Here is a 21,145-nt window from a genome sequence, read left to right as displayed (position 1 = left end):
TCAATACTAAGATGGCCCAGCTGAGTCTAGGGACGTTGTCGAAGAGAAAGTTGTCAGGCTCTCCGCTGCTCTGGACAGGTAGGGCTCCAGAAAGGGGCTCTTGAAGGGTGGTGGTCTGGGCTTTCCCGGTCCCTGAGACGCACCCGATTCTTGCCAGGGGGCTCGGAGCAGGGGTGGCGGTGTGGCGGCCTTTAAGGTGGGCAGGGGAGTGGGAGTACAGCGAGCACCACCGCGGGGTGGCGGCGCGGGGAGGCGCGGCGGGGCCCGGGAGGGGGTGTGCGGGGGCGGGGGTGGGGACGGGAAGAGGGGAGGCACTGGGGGGCGGGATGCGAGCGGGGCGGGGCGCTCAGGGGCGTGCACACTGCTCGGGGCCACGCGTTCCCGGCCGCGGCAACTCGCTCCAAGTTCCTCCCTCGGTCTCCGGGGAAGCGGGCTGAGCCCTCCCACTCGGTGCCGAGCGAAGCTCCGCGGCGGCCGCCAGCCAGCCGGGCCCCGTCACGGCCGCGCGTCCTGGGCCCGCGCGCCGCAGCCGCTGCCCCCGCGATCGGCGATCCCCGGGAGGCACCCGTGCCCGGTGGGTGGGCCCCGACCCTCCCTCCCTCCCTCCTCGCCTCGCCCCGGAGCAGCATCGGTCCCCGGCTCCCGGGCTGGGAGCGCGGCCGCGGTAAGGCTGGGCCGGGGGGGCGGGGACGCGGTAGCGGGGTTGGGGTTCGGGGTGGCCTCCCCGCGCCCCGATTGCGGACAATGCCGAGACGGCGAGCACCGGCGTTGCAGCGAGAGCCGGTGGGTGTCTAGCTCCGGCGTCCGGCGCGGTGCCCGCGTCCCGCACGGCCTGGGGGAACCGCGCGGGCTGCGAGCGCCCTGGCCGGCCGGCGGGAGACGCGCGGCGGAATCGTCCCGGGCCGGAGGGGAGGCCGGGGCCGGGGCCGGGGCCGGGGCCGGGGCCGGGGCCGGGGCGAGCCGGCCGCGCCGCACCCGGGTGGGCTCCGAACAGCGCGCCTGCCGCTTGCAGCGGGCAGGAGTGGGCTCGCCGAGGTTCGTGGACCCCACTTAGCCCGGGCTTTGGGCATGGTCTGGAATCTCAGATGGTCAGTATCTGGGCAGCATCTCCTCTTAACCCAGGCGGGGAGTTCTTGCAGAAAAAAAAAAAATGCAGATTCAGAGGTTCTGAAAGTTTGGGGACCTGCCCTCCAGTTCCACCCGGCGTCTCCATTGTCTTTACTTTCTTTGGAAGCAGAGAGATTTGACAGAGGATTAAATGGTCCCAGACTCGTTCGTGCCCCCATCACCCGGTGGAACTCATAGCCACGGGCAGGAGGGCTGCGGGGAAGCAGCTGGCGCCTGCTGCCCAGCCCAGTGCCCTCCGATCATTGTTAGAACAGGAGCTGGGAGTGTGAATGGCACTGACAGTTCGAGCTCCTTGCAGGCTAACTTTGCTGTGTGCTTCAATTACTCTGCGAAGTGAAAAGAAAACACCTGGCGTCTGACTTTTTAACCCTTACAAGATCCTTGCACAGATTTTTCTGAGCCATAAAAATAAAAACGAGCAGGCTGGCTTTCTTGCCTAAGACAGGAACACTATTTTATTTTTCTCACCACCGTGCTCTGGGCAAAAATCTGGCACACATCTGTGAGAACGCTGCGTGGCTGGCTGTGGTTGAGGACAACAAACTGGTCTATTTTTGTACAGACACATTTGATAGTAGCATCAGCGTTTTTGCAAGATGAATAGCAGGACTTCCATTTTCTTCATTTTCCCGGTTGGCGTTAAAAGATAGTTGTTGAGTACAGTAAACACAGCAAGTAGGATAAGGTGGGAAGAGATACTAAACATGGACAATAACTATATTCACTTGTACTTATTTTGTAATGTCTCAAACTCAGATGTGCTGTTTAGTCAGCCTAGTTATTTTAATGTAAAGGCAAGATAATGATAAGCAGAAAAAAAAAGTGGTAGCATTCTATTGATTTACCCAATGATATTTAATCTATAATATTATGAGGCTGTACATCAATAAAGTCACTGATTGAATAGGGAGCAATATTTCATCGACTTGATACTCCGTAAAGCACTTACTTGCATTATCACCTGGGAACACAATGCCAGGTAAGTGTCAGGTGGCTTAATTTGGAATTGTTATACAGCTTGTGTGTATATTTCTCTCAGAAAATGACTTCATAGAAAGAAATTTCAGATTGTGGTCTGAAGGTTAATTTTAGATCAGAATTGGGGTAGAATTATTTTGCTTATGACTGACAGAGTGTTTTGTTGACCTTATGCTTGCTGAAAATTGATTCAGTAGACCTTAGGGAATGGATCTCTAAGACTATAGCTCTGAGTCTAGTTGGCTCCAGGTTTGAATCCTAGCTAGGAAAACTCAGTGTCCTTTCAGGCCCAGTGGTGTGAGAGGCCTGGCCATTCTAGTTACCTGGACTCACAACTCTATCCTCAAACCATATGACAATAAGAAGGTAAATCATATGTCCTATATATCAACCAGAGTTTGTAATTATTACACATGCTTTTAAATCTTTGGAGTAGGGTGTACAGAGTTCAAGCATTAAGGACCTATAGAGGGAAAGAAACCTATTGACTCATCCTTGCGTTAGTAACCAACATATTTTATGTTTGCTACTAAGATATTTTCAAAGATTGTCAGGAGATAACGTTCATGTTGAGGTTTCTCCTTCCCTACATTCCCTTTGAAGTGACATCTTTTTCATTCCTAAGCAATTTACTTGGCTAAGCAAAGGCATGGCATTAACTCTTGGAGTCCTGCAGACAGAGCCTGCTGTAGGCACTGCATGGCAGTAGATGGTGCTGTGGGAAACTCCATACAGCAGGCGAGTGGGCGCCTGACTAGAGCCGAGAGCCGAGGGAGTAGCATTACCCGCTACCCAAAGGACACTTTCCTTGCACAGACACTTCACCATCTTTGTAGGCATAAACTTTGAAAAAAACATTTGTCTTTTATCTTGTTCACATATTTAGACTACTCATTAGGCTAGATTTTTCCTTCTAAAAATCAAACAAAAACCAAAAACTGCAGTTAAATCATTTTTCTCGTATGTGGACTATAAAGACGCATAGTAGGGGAGTGGCAAAAGACCAAAAGCAACAGAATTTATGAACTGGTCTACAGAACTGAGTTTCCCATGTCAGTGAGGTTGCAGGGAAGATGTGGGGAGGGTGAGTTGAGGGGTGAGGCAGGAGGGTGTTCACTGAGATAATGTTGGTGGAGGGATATGGATACTGGTGGGAGATGTGGTATTGGAAAGCTGTACTCATAAAACCCTATGACAATACTTGAAAATTATACATCAGGTGACTAAAATTTAGAAAACTGGAAAATGTTCAACTGTACCCTTTACTCTTATTTTCTCCTAAAGGAAGATGGATGCATCTGAACCTAGAGGATCTCAGACAGACCTTATTTTATTTTTTTTCCTCCCAAACTTAAGATTTTGGAGAGAGAAGTGTGATGAGGAACCTATTGCATCCAGACTTTATTTAAAGAGAGCAACATTCTCTGGTTAATTCTAATTTTTCTGAATTTTTGCCCTTTTCTTGCTTGTGGTGTGATGCAGTGAGACTATTTAGAATAAAGTCATGGCATAGCCTCGGGGTGGGGAGTGAGGCAAGCACTCAGAACTAGGGTTTGCTGAAGACCTCTGTAGGCCAGCACTGGGCCTGGCCCCGTTCTGTGCAGTGGACAGTCCATTCTCTTTCCTCCCCCAGGACAGCTGCTAGTCCACATTTCACCCTTTCTGCAGGTACATGAAGTGGGCTGCCTGGGTTACCTAGCTTAGTAAGTTGCCAAGCTGTGATTTGATTTTAAAAAGTTATTCCTTTACCCCCAAAGCAGTGGTCAGGGGCCCTGGGGACCACACCTGGCAGTACTGAGCCACTGGACAGTGTGGCTCAATTGCTCGGCAGCAGAGCAGAGCTGCTCGGCCTAGTGGTGCTGGTGCCACCCAATGATTTAGAGTCTTTAGCACTTGAGAGACCCCGTGGTGCCAGATTCAAACTCAGGTCCCAGAGCATGGCTGCTGGGCGTTCTTGCCAGTCACCAAAATTGTGATTATTTGTTTTGTTTTGTTTTTGGGCCACACTTGGCAGTTCTGGGGGCTTATTCCTGCCTCTGTGTCAGGATCACTCTGACAGGCTCAGGGCACCGTGTGGGGATCGAACATGGGTCAGCCATGTGCAAGGCAGTTGCTCGACCCGCTGTACTATCTGCTACTCCAGGCCCTGATGCAGTGATTTTAACTCAATGGACCTGTGCATCAGGGTCCCTGTGCAGTCTCCACGATGCTTTGCAGAACTCTGTTTGTTTAGAACATTCTTTTGGGATTTGATACCAGTAAATCAGATTTCAACTTAGTAAAGTGTGTTTTCGTAGCCTGCACAACCTTTGGTCATTAAGGAGTCTAGAATAAGAGAATTAATGATGCCTTTTATTTTCAGCAGAACCTTCTAGGATTTCTTAATCACTTATTAAAAGTTGCTTGCTTTTGGAAGGTTGAAGAGGTAGTTTCTCTAAGTTAGTGCAAGTGGCTTAGTTTATGAGGCAATAAAGAATGTTGATTCTGTTTTTTGTTTTGTTTGCTATTTTATTTTGTTTGTATACTTCAGGAAAATTTGTATTTTCTTAAACCCAAATTACTTTTTTACCATTGATAACAGAGATTTTTTTGTTTTAATCAATTAAATACATCACAAGGATTATGATGATTGTTCAAACATTGGATGAAGTTTTCATTCTATATATTCATCTGAAAAAATTTACTGAGAGCCCCGTAAACTTTTTCGTGTGTGTGTATGCGTATGTGTGTGTGTATGTGTGTATGTGTGTACTCAAGACTTTATGGAAATAAAAGAGTGATACTTAAGAAATGTTCAGAAATGGGGTCAGGAGATAGTACAGTGGAAAGGGTGCTTGCCTTTCACATAGCTGATGCATCCCTAGTACCACATATGGACCTAGAGCTCAACCAGGATGGATAGTTGAGTGCAGAGCCAGAAGTAAGCCCTGAGAACTACCAGTTGTGCCCCTGCCTCACCCTCCCCCAAAGCAAACAACAAAAATGTTCAGGAAAGAACACAAAGTGACTAGGGTGTTTATCAAAAAAGCTACATGTATAGTTTATTCTAAACTGTGAAAACATAAATTGTGAGCTGATTTGCCTGTAAAATTTTGGAGATGAGCAGTAGAAAAAAATAGTTTATCATTGTCTGTGGATGACATCATTCAATAGTTAACTAAAGATCACAAAGAAATGAGTCAGGGCTTTTCCTTGTTGCTGAATACATTTTTATTCTACTTTAAAACATGGCATCAGAATACACACATGCGTGATATCAGTTCATTAAGTTTTGCCTCTCAGAAGATCAGTCAGAAAGAACCCAACATTCAAATTTACAAACTTTATTTTGTTTTAAGGAAACCCTAGAAGATGGAACAAGTCAGTTTCTTCTTCCATTACACTTGGTGACACCAGTGGCCCTTTGAATGAGTAAATAGAAACTGGTGCTAAGAAGAGATTTGACAATTGTAAACACTTGGTAACACATTCAAAAATGAATACAAGCCAATGGAATATGAAATTTGGAAGGTAGGTTTTTAGAAGAGGGGTAAAAATTCTAGGGCGAGTGACATGCGTGGAATGGATGGAGCATACACTTTACTTGCTGGATCCTTGGGTTACACCCCGCACTGGCATGGTCCCCCAAGTCTTTCTGGGAATGATCACAAGCACCAATCTGGGTATAACCCCATATTTCATGTATCAGAGCAAGATGAGTGGTTTTGAATTATCCAGTTCCACACTTTAAAGAATACAATTCCAAGGTTGATGACTAATTTTTGAGTGGTTATGTTAAAATGCAAAGCAAATCCTCCTGTAATGAAAATGAGAACTTTAGTTTTTTTTCCATAAGAAATCACAGATACACCTCAAATGAAGTTGGTGTTGCCAGCTATTTTTTGTCCCACTGACTACAGCTTCATGAAATGAGGCCAAATACTGTAATACTGGGTCTTTTTTTAATTATGATTATTACATTGAATGGATATGTGTAGAGGACCAACTGGATGCCAGCCACTAGAGATAAGCACTGGCCAGGAAAAACGGCTTATTGGAGGCTTTATAATGAAAACTAGAGGAAAATAAATAATAAAATGAAATACACAATCCTATGTATGAACAATGTTTTAGTAATTCAAAAACCATATATAGGAACTTCATACATAACAATAGTTCTGATAGGTTTTACCATATAATGGAGGTGTATAGTAAGCTGATCTATCTAGTACATAATTATACTTCATACGTTTGCATAGAGATGAAATTGTGTAATACTACATTTTGCATAATGTGTCAATATAGTACAGCAGATAAAGAACTTGCCTTGCATGTGTCCAACCCAGGTTTGATCCCAGATACTCATGGTCCCCCATATCACATCAGTAGTGATCCCTGAGCTCAGCTCATAAGTAAGCTCCGATTACTGTGAGATGTGGTCCCTAAACAAACAAAACAAGTAATAATGCCTAACTATACATGAAAACCACATTTGGAGCAGCATCAAGAGTTGCCAAGAATATGGATGACATTTTCATCAGCTTGGTGGCCTGTGAACCCTCACAGAAGGTAATTTGAAGAGAGACATAAATTAATAAACAAAAAAATAGAAGGCTACCACTAGAAGGCCTGTGAGCAAAGAGGATGGCCTGTGCCAAGGCCCTGTGGCAGATGGAACTTGCCTTTTTGAAGAACTGGAGTCTTACCATGGAAGATCCATGTCTGCAGGACCTTGCTGATTCTAGGGAATTTTCTTAAAGATGGTGGGAACTGCTGAAGCATGTGACACATGGTGGTTCAGGCTCTAATTTTCCCATATTCACCCTGTCTATATTTCTGATGATAGACAACTGAGAAAGAGTGCAGACAGTTGTCCAGTTAAGAGACTATTGTGGTGAGCCGGACCAGTTGATCTGGAGGGAAAACTGAGATGCAGAGAGCCTGCTGTTTGCAGAATTCTCAACTTCCTGGCACCTAAGACACTGTTGGTTAAATGAAGGATCCTTATTTTTAAGACTTTAAGAAAGAAAATAAGCTTCACACACATTCCTATTGTGATATGGGTCTGGATGTCAGGTAGCAGAATGGCAAAAAAAAAACAAACAAACCCAGATGTGTCTTAGAATTGGTGAAATTTAATATGTTCTGAAGACCAAACTAAGGAGATTTGCCTGTTTGTATTTTATTTCTCTTCATATTTAAATATCAGTCAAATCTTGTGTTTTAGAATGACCTGAGGTTTTTCCTTAGTGAGGGATTCATCCACCAGTATGGTGAGTAGGACCAATACTTAGAGAAGGCATGTAAAACTATGTTGCTACCAAAGGCATAATATGCTATAGGAATATAGGGTAGCATCACATGAGGCTGACACCCAAGGACAGTAGATACAAGAGCCAGGGGGATTGCCCCATAGCTGGAAGACTGCTTCATGAATGGAGGGGAGAAGGCAGATGGAATAGAGAAAGGCACATGCCTAGCATGACCGCAACCCAGGCTCAATTCCCAGCATCATTTGCACAGCCTGGATATCCCCAGCACCAAAGCCTGGGAAACATGACATCCTCAGACCCTTAAGCTGAGCCGCTGGTTAAGTGTAGGTGGAGAATCACCAATGGACACCTGCACCCCTGTCCATCCTACTGAGCACCACTTGGGAATATCCCTTCCTCTTGCCTCACCAAAAGGCAAGAGATTGAAAAGAACTCAGCCATGTAAGGTGTTAGACCCACTCATAATCTCCAAACAGTGTAAGTCCACACTGCAGGGATTAATAGGTATTTATGGAACGAAGAGTACGGGGACACTGGCATGTGCTCTAACCATTTGAACCACTTCCCTGGCCTTGTGACTTTGTGTTTCATGCTGCGAATGGCTGATTTTCCAGCTGAGATGTATATGCCTGAGATCTGGCAGGGACTTGCAAGTTGTCTTTGATAGAACGTTTTGAGGAAACTTCAACAGAGGAGTCACTGTCATCCCATTGCTCATCGATTTGTTTGAGCGGGCACCAGTAACGTCTCTCATTGAGAGACTTATTGTTACTGTTTTTGGCATATCCAATACGCACGGGTAGCTTGCTAGGCTCTGCCGCGTGGGCTCGATACTCTCGGTAGCTTGCCGGGCTCTCCGAGAGGGGCGGAGGAATCGAACTGAGGTCGGCCCGGTGAAAGGTGAACGCCCAACTGCTGTGCAGAGGAGAGGGAATTATTATTTGAAAACATATTTGGGAACATGGTGTTCTGGAGGGAGTAGGACTTACTTACGTGTTTGTCCTGGTATTTTGCAGGGAATCTTTTGCTTTCTGTTCTAGTTGAGTCTCAAGGACCATCACATGTTCTAGATGTCAGTTTTCAGGTACTTAGCATCTGTAAAAGTCACAAGAATCAACATGATGGGTAAATGCACTGGGCAGGAAAGTAACCGATCTGTTTTCAACTGAGCTCTGGGCACTCCAACACTGAACATGTATTCTGACTTTAAGTTATTCCCCCACCATTTCTGATTTACTTTGCTACTTGTGACAGTGCACTCCTGTAACAACTTTGGTCGGTGTATTGATTTTGATGCTATTTGTGTTTTTTTTTTTCCAAAGAAAATCATACACAGAAAAATAAGACTTTTTATATATGATCAAAGCTTCAAACCTGTCACAATCCTTGGTCATGAAATAAAATTTTGGGGTTAAAATTTAGTGAAATAAAAGTAAATATATTGGGGCTGGAGTGATAGCACACCCTGTCGGGCGTTTGCTTTGCACGCGGCCAACCCGGGTTCGATTCCCAGCATCCCATATGATCCCGGAGCACCACCAGGAGCAACCCCTGAGTGCAGAGCCAGGAGTAACCCCTGTGTGTTGCTGGGTGTGACCCAAAAAGAAAAAAAAAGTAAATACAGTTTCAAGTTTTTGTGCAGACATTCCATCTTCATCGGTATGTGTATAGATTTATTCACACATCCGCGTGCAAATGAAGAATTAGTCTTTTTTTCCCCTGCCTTGGTACAACCATGTGTCATCAAAAATAGTTGCAAAACATAATTGGTAATTGTGAACTCAGAATGTTAGAAAATACTAGTAGTCTCCAGTAGCACTGATTAGTTTTGTCTTTAGTTAGAGCAGGTGATTTGGGAAGTGCCTGTACATTTAACTGTGAGTTAGGGGTTTCTGAAACCCTTAGTCTGCCTTTATTCAGCCTGTGCTCATTCAAATGCTTATTTGAATATTGTGATTTTCAGGAATTGGACTTTTTTTTTTCAGTAAGTATTCTTCTTTTTAGAAAGGGAGATGTTATTATGTTAGTTTTTTTTTTTTTATGAATAGCTATAGGTATACTTCATAGCTTTTTTAGGATTTGATCTAACCTGCAGCATGAATCAGGAGAATAGCCATAATAAAACTTAGAATGTATTTACCAAAATTGAGAATATACTAGCTAGAATGGTATTTTATTATTTAAAAAAGAAAGAGATTTGTTAGTACATCTTATTGTTTGTTTAAAAATTGGCTTTAAGTTAATATTTCTTAGAAATGATCGATAACACAAATTATAATGTGTGCACATGTGTGCGTGCACTTGTGTGTATGTGCATGTGTGTATATGTGTGTGTGAGCATGTGTGTGTGCATGCGTGCAATTATGTGATTATCTAGTGTTCAATATAAGCTGTTTGGAGGGCCATATTTCCCTTATTAGAGCAGTTTGTCCCTATGTGACATGTTCCAGCTTATGTGGCCTGATTTGTTAATCTGATTTTTCTTACAGGTATTTTCTCCTCAGAATCTACTAGCACAGGACTGAACTACTTTAGTTGTTAATCCCCCACTGCTATTTCCACATGCCATTTCCAAAGTAATTTCAGTGTAAAGCATTCAACTGTTGAAAGATTCATTCTATTCTCTGGTCCTCTCCCAAAAAGTGTTCTGGTACTGTGAGTTAGTGATAAAAAGAACACATTGTAAGACCTTTAGAGTCAGCATACCAAGATGTTCTTGTATATCCTTATACATGTGTGTCTTAAATACTAAAATGTCTTTATTTTGATTTATTTTTATCAGGTCATATTTCTTATTTGCATTATTTTTTATTAGAATTCTGCAGAGAAACAGAACTAGTGGTATATTTTTCTTTCTCTATCTAAAGGAGATTCATTCTTTAAAACTATCTCATCTAGTGATAGAGACTGAGAATTTCTACGATCTACTCTCTGCAAACTGGAGATCCAGGAGAATTTACAGTATAAGTTCCAGGTTGAAGGCAAGAGATGATGATCGATGATTCATCTCAACAGCTCTAGCAGAGATGGAATTCTCAGTTTTTTTTCTTTTGTTGTATTTAATCCTTCAATGGATTAGATAATTCCCACCCAAGCTAGGAGGAAAATCAGGTTTCTGCATTCCTCCAAACAAATGTTATTTCATCCAGAAACATATGAATACACAGAATAATGTTTTACCATTTATGGTGATGCATATACAATTAATAACATATGCTTAATAATGTGATCAAAACATTTTGGGTAATTAGGTAGACAGCTTTAAAAAACATTTTGTAAAAGTATTGTATCCAAATTTTGTTTTTTTTAAAGTGTAAAGAGAAGAGACACTGCTTTGTGACCACTACTCAATGAATAGTCCATGTTACATTTTTACCTTCTTTAACCAATACTTCCTTCTTCCATTTATCTGGTTGCCATTTTTTATCATGTATTTTATGGTATCTAGTTTCGGTGCTATTATTTAAGTGAGAAAAGTGAGGCAACAACCATACCACTGTTCTTGTAAAAGAACTACTCATCCTGTCAAGAATTACAGACACTTTCCAAAACCCTGACGGATTCATTTTGCATCTTGCACTGAGTGGTCTGTCATTCACCAATTTAAGCCTATGAAATTAACAACTATATAATTATAATGTAAATCCCATCAATGGCCAACATCCAGAGACTATAAAACCAAGCTCATATCTTATAGCCTAGTTCTCTCTCTGGGAGAACCTGGAAAGCTACAGAGAGTTTCCTGTCCGCATAGGAGTGCCTGGCAAGCTCCCTGTGGTGTATTAATATGCCAAAACCAGTAACAATGATGGGTCTCATTCCCCTGACCCTGAAAGAGCTTCCAATGCAGCACCGTTGGAAAGGACAAGTACAGAGAGGCTGCTAAAATCTCACAGCTAGGACAAATGGAGATGTTACTGAGACCACTCGAGAAAATCGATGATTAGTGGGATGATGATGATGATAATGATGATGATGATGATGACGACGACAATAATTATAATGTAATCAAAGTTTCTCAGATATTGGGTAGACTTTTGGAACTTATTTTTGTTTTTTGAGGGGCTACATCAGTAGGTAGTCAGGAACAACTCCCAGCTTAGTGCTTGAGAGTTTCTCCTAGTGGTACTCAGGGGACCATGTGGTACTAAGGATCTAACCCTATCAAGTATAAAGCATGTGTTCAGCCCATTGTGCTATCTTTTTGATCCTGTATTGAGGAAGTTTTGAAATAGTTATCTTTCCCAAGACCAGTATGTGGAGGTGGTATTCATGAACATGAGCATGAGAAGCTAAGTCTTCCCTTTATACATTGTCACTTATTATCCATATTAAATTTTAATATCATGTTTATACTGCATAGTTCTGTCTAATTTCCAGCTTTCAGTCTTATTTGCTCTTTGACTTTATCAGGTAGGAAAATGTTTTGAAAAAGGAAAACATGTTTTTCTGTTTCAATAGTAGAGTTATTAGTTTTCTGCTTGATATTTATTGTTTAATATACTGAACACAGGATGGAACTGAATACTGTATCATTTTTAAAATGTTTAGATTATTGACTGCTCTATTTTTCTTCCTTTAGCAATGCAGTCACTATAATACGATGGTAATAATATTATTATTGAGTCAGATCCTTATAAAGTAATTACTAAGTTTCTGCACTATTTTAAGCACTTCACTAATATTGATTAAATTTTCCCAATATACCTGCCACCTTCTGGTTGAAATAGTTGATGCATTTCTGCTTATATGCAATTTTAATATGTTTTCTTTGACATTTGTTTTCAGAAGGTAAAGAATTACTTATTTGCCTGTAAGCAAAACATTAATTCTGAGAGAGTTCACTTTCAGATTTCAGTTGCATTATGTCCACTTATATAAGTAGACTTTTTCAACCAACCGTGGAGATTGGTCTATTTAATTCATGGCTGTGGAACCATCAGATAGAGAGAACCAATTAGGAGGGATTTAAAGAATTCTTAGATTTTGGTGTCCTGAGATACAAAATCCTGTCCATGGCTACCAGGTTGGGGTATTTTGGCATGGAGGAGGTTTTATTGCCACACTCAGTGATGTTTGGGGGCTACTGTTGGCTCGGTGCTCAAGTCACTGATAATGCCACTCACAGGAACTGTATGTGGTGCTGGGGTTTGAACCTAAGTTAGCAACATGCAAGTGCCTTATTCTCTGGACCCAACTGTAGGTAGATTTTGGGGCCCAATTGTAATTAGTTATTGAGTGAAAAATTTCATTGATTATTTTTCCTACATGGGATTCAGTGACTCTAATCCCCAAGTCAAGAGTAAAATCTAGTCTAATAGAATACTCTGGAATTTTCTCAGGCTCTTCATCTATGGACTGGAGTGATAGCACAGCTTGTAGGGTATTTGCCTTGCACGTGGCTGACCCGGGTTTGATTCCTCCGTCCCTCTCGGAGGGATTGGCAAGCTACCGAGAGTATCCTGCCCACACAGTAGAGCCTGGCAAACTCCTCATGGCATATTTGATATGCCAAAAACAGTAACAAGTCTCACAATGGAGATGTTACTGGTGCCTACTCGAGCAAATCGATGAACAACAGGACGACAGTGCTACAATGCTTCATCTATTTTTGGGGGTTGAGTTGCTTTAGAGAATAGAATCAACTTCAAAATTTTCAACAGACTGAAAATTGTGTATACTTTTATATGTATGTCTTTGCTGAGTCCAGAAGTCTGGTTGGTTGATATTTATTAAATGATAAGACAGAGGATTTTTATTAATTTTTAAAAATAAGATAGTCTTATTTTATAAGGTTGTATGTTTTTAATTAGACTGTTAGCACCTCTGCAAATGTTTGCTGTACTCAGCTCAGCACCAAAGTACCAAAACCCCTCCACCATAGTCCATTGGACTCCCTCAATCCTTTATTCCCTCCTCACTACACCCTACCCTCCTTTGGTACCTTCGGTTCTGCAGTCAGAATCCAAGTGTCTGTTTTCTTTTGGGTTTTTTTTCTTTGTTTCTTTATATTCCACACATGAGAGAAGTCATCTGGTAATTTTCTCTCTTTTTGACTTATTTCACTTAGCCTATTCTGTTCCAGCTCTGTTTTGTTTCAAATAATAATATTACATCATTTTTATAGCTAAATAATATTTCCTCTGTGTGTGTGTGTAAAACACATCTTATTCTCTTCCAGATATTCAGGTTGTTTCTATATTTTGGCTGCTATAAATGGTGCACAGTAGAGCCAATTTTGCGTAGTGAACATACCTTTTCAGAGTAGTACTTTTCCCAACTTCCCAGCTGATAAGAGAATATGGATATATGCCCTCTGTGATCCTTGGAAGGATCCTTGTACAATGTTGTCAATGTGCCACTTGAAAGGGTACATGTGTCTCACAGTAGTACATCCTCGACATGCATACGTGGAATCTGGCAGTGGAGTACAAACATGTCTGTTTTTTTTTACAGAAGAAAAAGAAGGTTTCAAAGCCCTTCCTTATTCTGGGAAGTTTGATTACATATGTGGGACACATATTTGATCACTGAAACACTACCTGGACAAGCTTATTTTTCTTTCTTTTTTTTTTTGTGTGTGTGTGTGTATTTTGGACTACATATGATGGCACTCAGGGCTTACCGCTGGCTCTGTGCTCAGGGATCACTCCAGGCAGGCTTGGGATGGGTATTGAACTTTAGCAACTGATGCAAGGCAAGTTCCCGAGACCCATTATACTCTACCTCCATGGCCCCTATTTCTTTTTTTCTTTTTTACTACCTCTTTTAGGGAGTTCCATTTCTTTATAGAAGGAAAAATAGGACAATGGATATATGATGTCAGAAGATTATTTTTTACTCTTCATTTGATGTGTTACATGCAAACTTTCATACAAACGTTGCTTCTTGTAATAAAATGGTGATTTTCTCTAGTCTAAAGTAGCAAATGCCATGGAAGGCAACTGTTTTACCTGTTTGTAGATTACTAGTAGGTTCGTTGATTCTCTGTGGTTTAATGAAATGGTAGTTTAGAAATCATTAAAAGCAGACAAACAAACAAAACAACCTTCATTTTAACAGGGGCAAAATTTCCTCCCTCCATCTGAGCTAAAGCTAAAGCTAGGAGGGCTCTGGGAGCTGAAGACACCTGCATATTGATGAAAGAAGGAGGCCTGTGTTCACTACTTTTTCTGCTCCCAAGTGATGTTTACCATAATCCTGATGCTCCAATTTGGGTGCTAGATCTCTTTGACATATCTTCTTCCTATGTTCCCTACCTTTGTTCTAAAATGATCCTCCTACCTCTCCACAATGTTGATACCCTTCCATCTTAGCTTGAGCCTCAATGATCTTTTCCTTCCTTCCTGAGCTTCCTGCCTCAGCTTTCTTCCCTTCCTTTTCTTGCCTCTAGCGTCTTGTTCCACAATTTGCTGAAATATTTATTTGTCTGTCACATTGCTCAGCTGTTCGAAGTCCTAAGCAGATGTCCAAAGACAAAGTCTTGCTAATGTGCCATTCCAGATCCTTCTGGATTGGTCTCTCTGCCCTATGTGGCCCTTCCCTAAGCATTTTCCTCTCTTGACACCTGTTTATTTCTCTGCCTGAAGTGTGCATTTGAAAGTTTCTGCTTTACTCCGAGCAGTTCTCCTACGAAGATGCTTCTATTGTGCCTCCTCTATAGGAGGTCACTTTCCTTGACTTCTATTATTCAAAAGAACAAAAGAAACAGTCACATTTTTTGTGATGCTCCAGTGAGTTGAATATATTAAAAAAGTATGTCTCTTCTAATAATAAGAACCCAAAACTTATTGTAAGGTAAAGGCATGCAAATATTTTAATAGAAAATCCTCAGAAATGGAATTCTTCAAAAATGGCATATGTATGTCCAGCAATAAGGTATATAAAAAATACTCATCACTGTTGATCATCAGGGAAATGCAAAGTGAGACCACATGGATATATCACCGTACACCTGTCTGTGAGAATGGCTTATGTCAAAGCAGCAATAGCGTGTGTTGGAGAGGGTTGGAGAAAAGGAAAGTAATCACTGTGGTGGGAATGTTAATTGGTGCAACCATTTTGGAAAATGCTATTGAAGATCCTTGAGAAGCTAAAGATAAAGCTATCATGTGATTTAGCAATGGCACTTGTGGGTATCTGTCAAAAGAATATGAAACCATAAACATGGGACTTTATATGCACTCCAGTGTTAACTGCAGCATTACTTACAATAATTAAAATAGGGAAGAAATGGGAGTGTCTGTCAATGAATTGTTGGATACTGAAGATATGTATTTATACAATGAGATGCTAGTCACTAAAAAAAATTAAAAGGATGAAATTTTACTATTCGCAACAAAATGAAATTAGAAACTTGATGAAGCTATGTAAAGCAAAATAAGTCAGAAGAGAAAAGACAACTATAGTTGGAGTTTTTCTTCACCTGTGTGAAATATAAGGATTTAAATTTTAATAGACAACGCTAAATAAAAAGATAGGGCAGTGGTTACTAGTAGTAAAATTAAGGTTATCCAAGGATACGAGGGTATGAGGAGAGAAATAAAATGTGTGTGAAATTATTTTGGGCAAAAATAGTTCATGGTTAACATCAGTTTGACTAGCTTGAATTTGTTGGGGCATATGTACCAATATTGTGAGACTTTATAGAGGGATGTAAGTTGTATTCAATCCAGGAGCTCCTTGTGAATACCTGTGAATACATATAGTACTGACAGTAGATTGCTCCTTGAATTTCAGTCATCTTTCAGATGCTCCAGGATCTTGCATATGGAATCAAGATATCACTATTAACAGTACCCCAAAGGAACATGGAGATGACAGGATGTGCCAAATTCAAGAGAAATGCGTTGAATTTTTAGAAAACACCTATTGATTCTAGACCTGTGATACACATCAGTTTGAGATATTCAGTTTGAGAAGAAAATATGAGATAACTCATAATTCTTTTTGCACGTTCTAGTGATAATATTTGGGTATATCAAATAAAATAGGTTATCCAAAGTACTTTTACCTACTTATTTTAAAATCTTACTAGTGCAACATTTAAAATGAAATCCATGGTTCACATTTGTAGGTTGTGTTATTTTTCAAATGGAGGCTGCTGTTCCAGTCTACAATTGATTGATTTTTTTTTACTCCAGATCTTTGGCAATACTCTAAAACATAGTGTTAAGCAGATGGTTGTGTGCTGGAATAAAAGGAAGTGGTAATAAAAGCAAGAATAGCTGTACGAGGAACAAATCCTGCCAAGCTAACCTCATTTTTTAATAAGGTTTCTAGACTGGAAGATCAGAACAATTCTGTAAGTTTATATTTGGATTTCTGTAGTACACTTGGAGTGTGTTCTCTGATATGCTTGAGAACAACTCTGAGAACATCGAGTTGTGGCTAGTAGTACGGCAGTATCTGTAGCTGATTGAATTTAGTTCCCAGAATATCTAGTACTGATTATTGTATCAGACAATGATTGCAGTCATGGGACCCGAATCTTGGAACCAAGCAGCTCGCTGCAGAGATTTCCCCAGACCCTAACTATCTAAGATTTTAGAAATCTAGGAGCGTGACCACACGACATATTGCTTGTTATGCTATTAATAATGAGCAATACAAAATAAATTATCTAGCATCTGCCTGTTCAGCAGGTTTGAGTGTCGGCAGGAAAATTCAAAAATAATGGTGGTGGGAAGGTGTAATGGTGGTGGACCGGTGTTGGTGTTGAAATATTGAATGTAATCAATCCATTATAGTGAACAACTTTATGAAAATAAGTTTTAAAAAAAAAGAAATGATTGCTTGATGCTTTGGCTTCCCAACTTGTTTTATTCCAGTGATACGAGAAACTTAAGTCATAAATGTTATAGGTTGTTTGGGAAGAGGTCTAGTTGTATATATTTTAGTGATCTAGAAGGAGGTTAGCCATACTAGCCATACCATTGGAATTATTTGGAGTCCACTCATTGAAAATATTTATTGAGTGCTCGTATGCTTAGGCACTGCAGTGAGAGTGAGTGCCTGGAATAAAGGTTAATACCGTATTGTCATGAATCTCAAATTTTGTATAGATAGAAGGAAAAATAACAAGGAAATTCGTAAGTCTTAGAGGTACTTATGAGTGGGGGCTAAGTAATGTAGAGAATATCACCGGACACCTCCTAATTTGTTGGGAATAGCCTTTGATCCCAATTTCTAACCTTTTTTTAAGCACATGCAGTGGTGTCCAGGGGTTCCTTCTGGCAGGATTGGGAGGACTCTGAGGTGCTGGAGGATAGAACCCGGGCCCAGACGTGCTAAGCATGTGCCATCTGAGCCCTCTCAGCCATCTTGCCAGCCTCTGAGTTCTAATTTTTGTCTCTAATAACAGTATGAATTGGTCTGTAACTGTAATAAAATAATTATCTCTAGTGTTTTATTTGTAACAATAATATGTAGAAAATTAATTCAGTATTTTTATCCTAATTGGTTTTGTTATTTTCCAGCTTTCCCAGAACTTAACCATCTTATAACAGGAAGTGTGTACACTTGAAGTAGCACCTGGAAACCACCATTCTGCTCTTTCTGTGAGTTTGACTTTTAAAATTTTATATTGAAGTAACTGAGATTTTTTTCATCTTTGAAGGAAATATAGTAAGTAGTGTCTGATTGAAATACTTCTAAACCTCAAGTGTCTTGATAATTTACTTTTTGGGATTTACTGAATTTATTTTTAATAATGAAAATATTAAATAAAGTAAATAAAATAAAATTTATTTATTTATTTACATTAAATAAAGTAAAAAAAAGAAGAAAGAAGTGAGTGCCTTCAAACTCTTATTTCTCGAAGAACATTCTAGCTTTACCCATGTAATATCTGTTAAGCTAAATACAAAAACAAATAATTCTGCATTCTAATTATTTTTTAAATGTTAGTTGAAAATTAAAACCTCCTGGACTGAAATAAAATGTAAGACTATGACCTTTCTTAATGTCACTTGTGATTAGTAAGTTGGTGGTTTAAACTCTTAATTCAGGAAAAAATAGAAATTACTACTTAGCATTATTGAAGTTTACATTTTTAATATAAAATTTGAAAGTGAGCACCCTTAAGATAATGTGTTCCTGTAAATGAGGAGAAGTATTTAAAGGTTGAATTTTATTTCTAGTAAAAATGATTAGTTATGGGGCTAGAGCGATAGCACAGCAGGTAAGGCGTTTGCCTTGCATGCGGCCATCCCGGGTTCGATTCTCTGCATCCTATATGGTCCACCAAACACCGCCAGGACTAATTCCTGAGTACAAAGCCAGGAGTAACCCCTGAGCATCGCAGGGTGTGACCCAACAAGCCAAAAAATAAAATAAAATAATAAAAAAAGATTAGTTCTAAGTTGTCCTATGGAAAAACTAAATTTCTTTAACTGAATCATCTTTTGAATAGAATATCTAAGGTTGGGGTTTGGTGATGTTTCTTCACCATGAACTGGGTAGATTTGGGTAGTAGTATTGCACATAGAAAAGATAGGCCGGGGCTGGAGCAATAGCACACCAGGTAGGGTGTTTACCTTGCACTTGGCCGACCCAGGTTCGATTCCCAGCATCCCATATAGTCCCCTGAGCACTGCCAGGAGTAATTTCTGAGTGCAGAGCCAGGAGTAACTGCTGTGCATTGCCAAAAAGAAAAAAGAAGAAAAAAAAGAAAAGACAGGCCTTTGGTCTTGTGAAATTGGTCTGGGATGTTGGTGCAGGATCAATCTCTTGGAGTGAATCCCAAAAGAATTTACAAATGCTCCAGTCATCATCAAACAGAATACGTTGAATGAAAGAATAAGAAGAATGTGGTCCATTGGAACAGGTGTGGTAGCAGGAGAACAGCCTCCCCAGAGGCTTGGGGTATTAGTTTTATTCCCTTCTGTACCAAGAAGTAGGTTATTTGATTCTAGGGGTGGTTTGTAGGTTGTCATTCTTTGGAAAGATCAGCACTTTCCCTGTGATTAGACCTCTGCTCTTTTCCTTCTCATTTATTTCTAATGTGGAACCACCACAGCATTTTTTAGCATAAAGGTTAGGGGAGCCTCTAAACTGAAAGCGGCCAGAGCTAGGGTTCTTGGTTTCATGTGGGTTACAGTTAAATACAATAAATGTGTTTAAGGAAGTTGCTGTTCTCATTGTGCAAGACAGGAGAACTTCGGGTCTTTCCACCACTCATCTGTCTAAGGGGTTCTTTTTATTTATTAATTTTTTTTGCTGGAGATAGGGGAGAGGATGGGAATTCTTCATGTAAAGATGCTTGCTTCCTTTTAAAATATTTGTTCTAGCAGGACAAAGTTTCTGTAGGTAGTTTTCTGTCCTCGGTAGGACTGCTGGGGATCCCCTGAGGTTATGCCACTTTTCACCAGAGCAACTAGCAGGGCTGGTGTTACTAGATTCCTGTTACAAAGGGGGGCATCGGTGCCAAGAGATGAAATGGAATCGTCAAGCCTTTGGAAAATTGAAGAGCTGGTATTTCACAGACACTCTTGAGCCTGGACGGCAGCCCGGGCTCAGGGCAGAAAGGGAGGCGCCCGCTGACCTCCCCAGCCCATTCTTCCCCTTCCTGGGCTCTGTGTCTTATTTCTCCTGCGTTGGCCTGATGCAGTGAAATTACCACTTTGCCGTGGTCCCTGGCTAGTGCCTTTGTACCCGAGGCTGCTCCTAGAGTAGCCCGAGTTCCACTCTACCTAGACAAGCCCTTTCTATCTCTCTTGCCTCCAAGGGATGTGATGCCCCTGGGGTGGGTTTTCTTTAGCAACTTCCTTTCAGAGACCAAATTGAGAATTCATGCACTGTCTCTAGCACTAAGGGTGACTGAAATTATCAGTGAGTAGTCTACTCTGGAGGAAAAGGCAAAAGCCTCCTATTAGAGAATATATATCCCAGAGAGAATTGAAATTGGAATACAACAATGTGAAATGCCACAACTGGTCAGAGTATGAAATGTGCACTGTGGCTGTCCTTCAAGAAGGAAGGGTTGGGTGTTGCGTGAGACAGCTCGCCAACATTGTACAGATCAGACTTAGAAAATAAGAACTGGGGCTGGAGCGATAGCACAGCGGGTAGGGCATTTGCCTCGCACACGGCCGACCCGGGATCAATTCCCAGCATCCCATATGGTCCCCCAAGCACTGCCAGGAGTAATTCCTGAGTGCATGAGCCAGGAGTAACCCCTGTGCATCGCTGGGTGTGACCCAAAAAGGAAAAAAATAAAGAAAATAAGAACTAAGCAGACTGAAACAGTTCTTATGGGTGGAGAGATGGCTGAGTGGTGTGTTCTGAATATCATGAATCAAAATTCATGAAGAAAAAAAGATAGAAAGCCAGATTTTCAGCTAATGCATGGTTTGAGGGGACTCAGGCTAGAATAGGCTGCCATATAAATTAGACTTTTTGTTGTTGGGACAGGGAGGGGGCCACGAGAAGGGACATGACAGTCCTCTAAGGTCACACTGTGTCACACTATCACACCATCATCCTTTTATTCATTGATTTGTTCGAGCGGGTACCAGTAATGTCTCCATTATGAGGCTTGTTGTTACTACTTTTGGTATATCGAATATGCCACGGGTAGCTTGCCAGGCTCTGCCGTGTGGGCAGGATACCCTCAGTAGCTTGCCAGGCTCTCTGAGAGGGACGGAAGAATCAAACCCAGGCAGCCGCATGTAAGGCAAACGCCCTACCCACTGTGCTGTCGCTCCAGTCCATCATCTGAGGTCAGATTTATTTAATCCTGACACATGTCAACTTCACCCATAACTTCCCATTGCTGTGGCCATTTC

At 41.2% G+C, this 21,145-nt stretch overlaps 1 protein-coding gene across 2 annotated transcripts in view; it reads left to right on the top strand.

Moving 5' to 3' along the window:
- The first annotated feature begins 349 nt into the window (after positions 1-349).
- The window catches only part of FAM110B (family with sequence similarity 110 member B), a 163,225-nt gene continuing 142,429 nt past the window's right edge, over positions 350-21,145 (top strand). For both annotated transcript variants that reach the window (XM_055128698.1, XM_055128697.1), the window contains exons 1-2: positions 350-664; positions 17,837-17,917. The gene's annotated coding sequence lies outside the window, so the exon portion shown is untranslated. The remainder of the gene's footprint in view (positions 665-17,836; positions 17,918-21,145) is intronic.

This window comes from Sorex araneus, chromosome 2 (assembly GCF_027595985.1).
Source record: "Sorex araneus isolate mSorAra2 chromosome 2, mSorAra2.pri, whole genome shotgun sequence".
Lineage (NCBI taxonomy): Eukaryota > Metazoa > Chordata > Mammalia > Eulipotyphla > Soricidae > Sorex > Sorex araneus.
This window is presented reverse-complemented; position numbering and strand designations above follow the sequence as displayed.